The sequence below is a fragment of the Lutra lutra genome, chromosome 10 (genome assembly GCF_902655055.1).
Source record: "Lutra lutra chromosome 10, mLutLut1.2, whole genome shotgun sequence".
NCBI lineage: Eukaryota > Metazoa > Chordata > Mammalia > Carnivora > Mustelidae > Lutra > Lutra lutra.
In genome coordinates, this window is record NC_062287.1 from 105362657 (window position 1) to 105370797 (window position 8141).

Consider the following 8141-nt stretch of genomic DNA (forward strand, 5'->3'; position numbering starts at 1 on the left):
AGAGACTATGGCCTCTGAAAAACAATCTGAGGGTTTTGAAGGGGCGGGGGGTGGGAGGTTGGGGGAACCAGGTGGTGGGTATTGGAGAGGGCATGGATTGCATGGAGCACTGGGTGTGGTGCAAAAACAATGAAAACTGTTATGCTGAAAAGAAATTAAAAAATTAAAAAAAAAAAAGAAAAACTGCTGGTTGCTAGAGGGGAGGTGGGTGGGGGATGGGAGAAATAGGTGAAGGAGATGAAGAGTGTGTACTTATCACAATGAACCCTGAATATTGTATAGAATTGTTAAATCATTATATCGTACACCTGAAACTAATACAACACCCTATATTAACTTTAAAAACTTAATCAATTACGTTTTAATTAATTAAACTTAATTAAATTAAAATTAAATTAAATTAATTGGATTAAATTAAATTAATTATATTAAAATTAATTGGAATTAAGGTTGAAAACTTAATTAAAAATTTAAAAAAAAAGAAAGTAGGGAATACAAAGTATCCATTGATTGAAAATTGCAGGAAGACATTTCCAAACCTAGAATTGGAAGAGAAAAAAAAAAACGGTGTTGCCCAGACCTCATGACTTCAGGTGAAGTGTAGGCTGCTTTTTTTGTTACCAAGTGAGAACTCAGGAGCCCATACATGACAGCCACCATTACAGACACTGCCTTCTGCCTTCTTCCCTCCTTCGGATTCCCATCCGTGCCTTCCATTGGAGATCGAATCGACATGAGGCAGCACTGGCAAGAGAGACTGGGATATGTAACTCACAGGCCTTCGGTTCTAGCGATAGAGACACAAGTAGTACAAAGCAACTATGGAACTAAGAAAACATAGCTAACTGAACATAATAAAAAAATTGTAAAAAAATAAATGTGTAGAAAAAAAGAGCTATCACATTGGTTGGGGTTGGTAATTTTAATCAAGTAGCAAATAGGTACTCTCTAATTTTGCTGTCAGAATTGTGAAGTGGTACAATGCCTTGGAGAGGCTCTGAAGACAGTTACAAATATTTAAAATACAGATGATCTCTGGGGTACCTGGCTGGCTTAATCAGTAGAGCATGGGATTCTTGAGCTTGAGGTTGTAAGTTCAAGCCCCATGTTGGGTGTAGAGATTACTTAAAAAATTAAATATTTTAAAAAGTATTAAAAAAAAAAGAGAAGACAATAGAGACTATCTGCCACACAGTGATTTAATCTACAGAGTTATTATCTCCAGCCTGCTGGAAGCCATTTGTCCGATCCCTCAAAGAGTTAATATTAATAGTTTGTTCCCATAGATGATAAACAAACTTAATCAACTTGACAAATAAAGAGTCTTGAGGACATTATGGTGAGTATTTGCTCATTAGCTTCCTGGCACCTCTGAAGTCCTGAGGTTAACTTGGCCTCCTTCTTCATGCAAGGCTTCCAAAATTTAGACACAACTTGATGCCACAGGGTAACTACTTTCCTCCCTAGGCTAGAGATGGAAAAAAATCTGCTTACTAAATCTGCTGACATCATCCTAAGTGGCATCTGAGTGCCATGTACCTGAGTGTTTGCAGAGGACTCAAACACCCCCTGACTGAGAGGTACCTTTGGTGGGTTTGTGACTTGCTGTCCTCAAGTTTCCTGTTCACATGTGGGCCTGACTTCCAGTGAAGAGCATGTACCTCAGGGATGGACCAACACACCTGCCTGACTCTGGGGATGGTCAAGAAGAGTTGCTAGCACCTGGCTTGAGGGCGACAAGGCAGCCGCCACTGGAATTGCTTTATGTGAAAACAGTTCCCAAGGAAGAACAGATGCATTGACATGAGTCTCACCTTGGTCTGGTAGCCTTGACTCCATCTTAAAAGGAACTTGGGATGAAAGGAGAGTCCTCGACATTCAAATGTGTTCTCATGGAAGAAAATCGCTGGAGGGAAGTCTCATGGGCCCATGACAATTTCCTACAGACAGAGCTCTGCGGTCACTTCAATGAAGCCTGCATGCCATCATGACATTGAGAGGGCTTTAGGCCACATTAGGCCTGGTCACTGCAATTTTCTTAGTTTTTGTTTGCCATTGGTTTGTGTATGACCTTGTCAGAGCTCTGGAGCTGGGGTGGAATATCTGGATGTAAATTGATGTTTGACTTTGCATATCTATTGGGAAATGTGCCCCATAAATTGAGGCCAGCCTGAGTCATTGTTGAGTAGAATTCACCAGAAAAGACTGTTTACTAAAATAAATGGACCGGGGCGCCTGGATGGCTCAGTGGATTAAGCCGCTGCCTTCGGCTCAGGTCATGATCTCAGGGTCCTGGGATCGAGTCCCGAGTCGGGCTCTCTGCTCAGCAGGGTGCCTGCTTCCCTCTCTCTCTCTCTCTGCCTGCCTCTCCATCTACTTGTGATCTCTCTCTGTCAAATAAATAAATAAAATCTTAAAAAAAATAAATAAATGGACCAACATATAAAAATAAGAGGATCTGGGCAAAGGTGAAAGTTCTTCTTCCAGTGGATAGGTCATTGCAATGTTTCTGTAAGTTTGAAGTTCTTTCTTTCTTTTTTTTTAAATTTCTTTTTAAATTTATTTATTTGACAGGGAGAGAGACACAAGCAGAGGGAGTTGGAGAGGGAGAAGCAGGCTTCCTGCTGAGCAGAGAGCCCAATGTGGGGCTCGATCCCAGAACCTTGGGATCATGACCTGAGCTGAAGGGAGGCACTTAACGACTGAGCCACCGAGGTGCCCCTTGAAGTTATTTCTAAATACAAAAGGAAAACTGTGCTCCTAAGGCAAAATGTGTTGTGTCTAACACAGCTTCTGCCTTTTCAGGAATGGAGGCCTTAGGCCATCCAGAGCGTGTACCTGACATAGTTGGACCATGGAAGTACCTACTGTTGGGAGATGATATATGAAGTCAGTTTACAGGTAGACAAAGCCTCCCCAAACTTTTGTGTCCCAAATGGTACCTGGGCTGGATTCCTAGCATTATGAGCTGTGCAAGTAGGGGAGTGCACACAATGAGAAACAGTTATGGAAAATTCAGGAGCAAACCAAGTATTTCTGATATTTTCCTACCTTCCTTCTAGGTTAGGACACAGAAAAGACATGGAGACATCATGGGACTACCACTTCATGGCAAGTGTTGGTGCATAAAGTAAAAAAAACCCACAGTCTCTGATGCCCAATGGCCTTTCCCATGTCGTGGACCTCCCTTTGCAGGTCACAGCTTGCAGCAGGAAGTCTGAGTATGCATTACGGGTATGTGGTCTTCAGTAAGTAGTAAGTGGTGGTACATAAAATCGCAGATTTAGTGCGATTAATCTCACATGTAGGCTCCACCATGCACAATGGCAAGGGAAGAAGTAACAAAATGGCTTTGAGGAGTTTATAACATAGAGTATGATGTGTGCCAGTAGAGATGCTTATACCTTTGGATAAAGATCCAAGGTAAATTTTTTTCTTAAATATATGATATAAACATTATTGATAAATTCTTCCCTTATTGAGCAGAAAAAGCCCTACTTTGATATTATGTGTCTATGCAGAATATCATTTATTATTAAAACGAGGTAGTTTTATTCACAGTTTTTATCTTTATAAATGTAAATTCTGAAAACACTCACCACTTCTCGCAGGTGTGAAAAGAACGAGTTTGTGGTAATGATGGCACTCTCGCCTGTGAATTCTTATGCCACTGTAATATAGTACTTAAAATTATTTTTAATGATTTTTCAGTCCCAGCTAAATTAGGTTTGATTTTATAAAAAGAGAATTAGAATCAATTTCATATATAAAAATGTTTGCGTCCACAAAATAGTTTAAATTGTTTGGGTTTTTTTAGGTCTGCAGATTTGCACAGGCACAATCCAGGTTTTATATGAAGATTTTGATGGATAAAGATACGTCTTCTGTCTTTGGTAATTGAAACAGGAGGGATCATGTAAGTGGATGTGGGAAAGAGGGTCTGGGTGATCACATGTATGTGTATGGTTACAGTATATGTGGACGTTATGATCTAGACGTGACCATTACAAGTCTTATCCCGCTGGTATGTGCTTGACAGTTGAAGACTAAAGTCCTAGAGAATCCCTGGGATTTCAACCTGGGCCAGAAGGGACATGTGTGACCAGCATTTCCTGCTGAGGACAGGAGACCAGGGACTCTGTGGGGTTTGTGGATAACTAATATCTAATCCCACCCACCACCCTCCTGTATCCTTAGTTCCAATAGTCATTTAGGATTTAAAAATCACAATAACAGCCACTTAGACATGACCATAAAACAGTGAATTAAGTGACTGAAAAGTAGTGAAATAAGTCCATCAGAGAAAGACAGTTATTATATGGTTTCACTCACATGTGGAACATGAGGAAGAGCCCAAAGGATAATAGGAGAAGGGAGGGAAAGCTAAAGGGAAGAAGTAAGAGAGGAGACAAACCATATGAGACTCTTAACTCCAGGAAACAAACTCGGGGTTTGTTTGTGGGTGGGGGGATGGGGTAACAAGGGTGATGGGCGTTAAGGAGGCCACATGATGGGATGAGCACCAGGTGTTATACGCAAGTAATGTATCATTGAAGGCTATATCAAAAACCAATGATGCACTATACATTGGCTGATTAAATTCAAATTAAAAAAAAAAAAGTAATGATCCTAAGTGAGAGGCGTCTGCTTGACCTGGAGTCTGAAACTAATGCACACTCTGTTACCATTTGGAATAATAAACATTCCTTGTTGGCAGAAGCAGTTAGAATCAGTTTCATATTTGATTTTGGGAATGAGGTGATCTACTTTGTTTGACATTCTACTTTTATTTCCCCCTTTCTTTACACAAGTGTAATAGCTGACATTTACTGCCAAACACTGTGCTGAGCATTTTTCCTGTAATAATTTGTTTATCCTCACACAGACCACCTTGCTGAGGTCCCCACAAGTAGAAAATGCCAAAGCTGATCTTGAACCCAGGTAGTCTGGGCTGAAAGTTGACGTCCTCCCCATGACTCAATAAATGACAACATTCTAATTTAGAATGATCCAAATAGTACTTTAGATTCAAAACAGAACATAAAACTATCATATTATGATTCTGGTTGGGACAGCATTGAATTTTTAAAATAATTTAAAAATAATTGACATCTTTAAATTTTTTTTAATTTAATTTTATTTTTTCAGTGTTCCAAGATTCGTCGTTTATGCACCACACCCAGTGCTCCATGCAATACGTGCCCTCCATAATACCCACCACCAGGTTCACCCAACCCCCCCAACCCCCCTCCCTTCCAAAACCCTCAGTTTGTTTCTCAGAGTCCACAGTCTCTCATGCTTCGTCTCCCTCTCCGATTTCCTCCAATTCACTTTTCCTTTCCTTCTCCTAATGTCCTCCATGTTATTCCTTATGCTCCACAAGTAAGTGAAACTATATGATAATTGACTCTCTCTGCTTGACTTATTTCACTCAGCATAATCTCTTCCAGTCCCGTCCATGCTGATACAAAGTTGGGTATTCATCCTTTCTGAAGGAGGCATAATATTCCATAGTGTATATGGACCACATCTTCCTTATCCACTTGTCCGTTGAAGGGCATCTTGGTTCTTTCCACAGTTTGGCGACTGTGGCCATTGCTGCTATGAACATTGGGGTACAGATGGCCCTTCTTTTCACTACATCTGTATCTTTGGGGTAAATACCCAGTAGTGCAATTCCACGGTCATATAAATTTTTAAATATTTCCTTTCAGATACCTGTGCATTAAGTCTGATTTTACCCTTAAAAGAGTTTGCATATTTCTGATAGGTACATGTCCATATTATGTTGCTACTGTAGTTCCTACTGGCAGTGGCATCATTTTTTCCATAACATCACAGAATGGCAATAGCTAGGTTGTAGGAAAGGAGTAGATTCTTATAGTTGACCATATATTCAGTTAATGTTATGAATTCTTACCAGTTCTACCAGTTTTATTTTGTAGATTCTCTTAGATTTCCCTGACAGTTGATCGACTATCTATAAATAGTGATCTATTCATTATTTTGCTTTTCTTATATGGATGTTTTCCTCATTTTCTGTCTTTAATGGAGTTTATTTTTATTTTTTTTATTTTTTAATTTAATTTTTAAAAATATTTTGTTTATTTATTTGACAGACAGAGATCACAAGTAAGCAGAGAGGCAGGTAGAGGGAGAGGAGGGGAAGGAGGCTCCCCGCCTAGCAGAGAGCCTGATGTGGGGCTCGATCCCAGAACCCTGGGACTGGAGTTTATTTTTATTTTTTATTTTATTTTATTTTTTTAAAGATTTTATTTATTTATTTGACAGAGAGAGATCACAAGTAGACAGAGAGGCAGGCAGAGAGAGAGAGAGAGGGAAGCAGGCTCCCTGCTGAGCAGAGAGCCTGATGCGGGACTCGATCCCAGGACCCTGAGATCATGACCAGAGCCGAAGGCAGCGGCTTAACCCACTGAGCCACCCAGGCGCCCCTGGAGTTTATTTTTAGAGTGGTTTTAGATTCACAGCAAAAATGATCAGAAAGTGCAGAGAATTCCCACATATCCCCTACTCACACATATGCCCAGCCTCCCCCACTATCAACAGTCCCCAGCAGATGGTATGTTAGTTACGCTGGATGAGCATCTATGGATACATCCTTATCACCCAAATTCCACAGTTTATATTAGGGTTCATTCATGGTGTTGAACAGTCTATGCCTTTTGTGAAATGTATGTGATGAACACCTCCCTTATAGTACCAAAGGGTTTCATTATACTTAAAATCATCTGAGATCTGCCTATACATTCCCTTTCTCTCCCAGGCCTCTGACAACTGCTGCCCTTTTTAAAAAAAGTATTTTACTCATTTATTATGTGAGAGAAAGAGAGAGCAGGGAGAGGGCCAGAGAAGGACAAGCAGACTCTGTGACTGAGCCACCCAGTTGTCCCAAGGACAATTCTTTTTATGTCCCCATTGTTTTGACTCTTCCAGAATTTCTGCCACTGAATGCAGAGATCCAGCAGAACTCTAAGTCCCTTAGAGATGACAGAGCCACTCAATGGGAGAAGCCAGGGCTCCTGAATGACCAGATGTGGTCAGGATATGTCATGGACTGGCCACTGGGAACACCCTGCTCAGGGTCAGTGTAACAATTATTTACGATTCCCAGCAAGGAAGGGCATGTTATCCGTGATGTCATGTAGAAAAACTAGCTCATAGTGATCATTCAAAAAGCAGTTGACTTTTATTCAATTTCATTGTCATTTTAAAACTCTCCACAAAAATTGTACCCATTTATTGCCCATATCTCATGGGAACACTCCCCCACCTGTGTCCCCGTACCATCCTCCACCTCCAGCGCATCACAGAGCATCACCCATGTCCTGGCCAACTACATTGCACTGAGATATATTAATAATAACCCATTATTTTTTAATCCACTGAGATAAAAAAAATAAACAGGAAATGGAGGTATATTTGTATTTTGGAGGTAAAGGAAGATCAGAGACTCAGAAATTACTTCTGCAACCAAATGGAATAGATTGCCACTTGGCCCTAATTCTGAACAATGTATATTCCAAAAATACACAGTCCAACAACTGAATAATGGTTTTTAAGAATTACTTTTATTGCATTTTTAACACATAGGACTATGCAGTGTATCGTGATTCTTAAATCGTCTTTTTCTCTTCCTTCAGTTTTTCTCACTTCTTTGGTCTCTATTCAAATGCCTTTTTCTCACTGAGAAGAGTAGGGTTTTTAGATTTTTACAAGTCTCTGTGTCTGGCTCAATAGGAGACAGCTGGTTTTACATATTTGTTTCAGGCTTAAACGTTACAACATCACATGTCATGGGACCTTTGAAAAATTCCACTGTACATTTGTGAAAGAGTGAGAGTAACCTGGGAAAAGAAATCTTAATATTATTATTAAAATAGGTTTTCCTACCAGGATCCCTGAAAGACTGCTGGGGTCCCCTTAGCAGTTCCTGGAAGCACTGCAATATGTAAATGTGTGCGTATATATGGTAAAATTTCTCCTCTGCCTATCAAAAGGTGAAAGCCAGAGAGGACTCTTAACTTCAAAGGTTAAGCCCATGTAGAGGATTCCAGAAAGAACACAAAAGTGTTACTTAACCTTATTATTATTACTCAGCAAATGAATAAAGAAAACCTCAT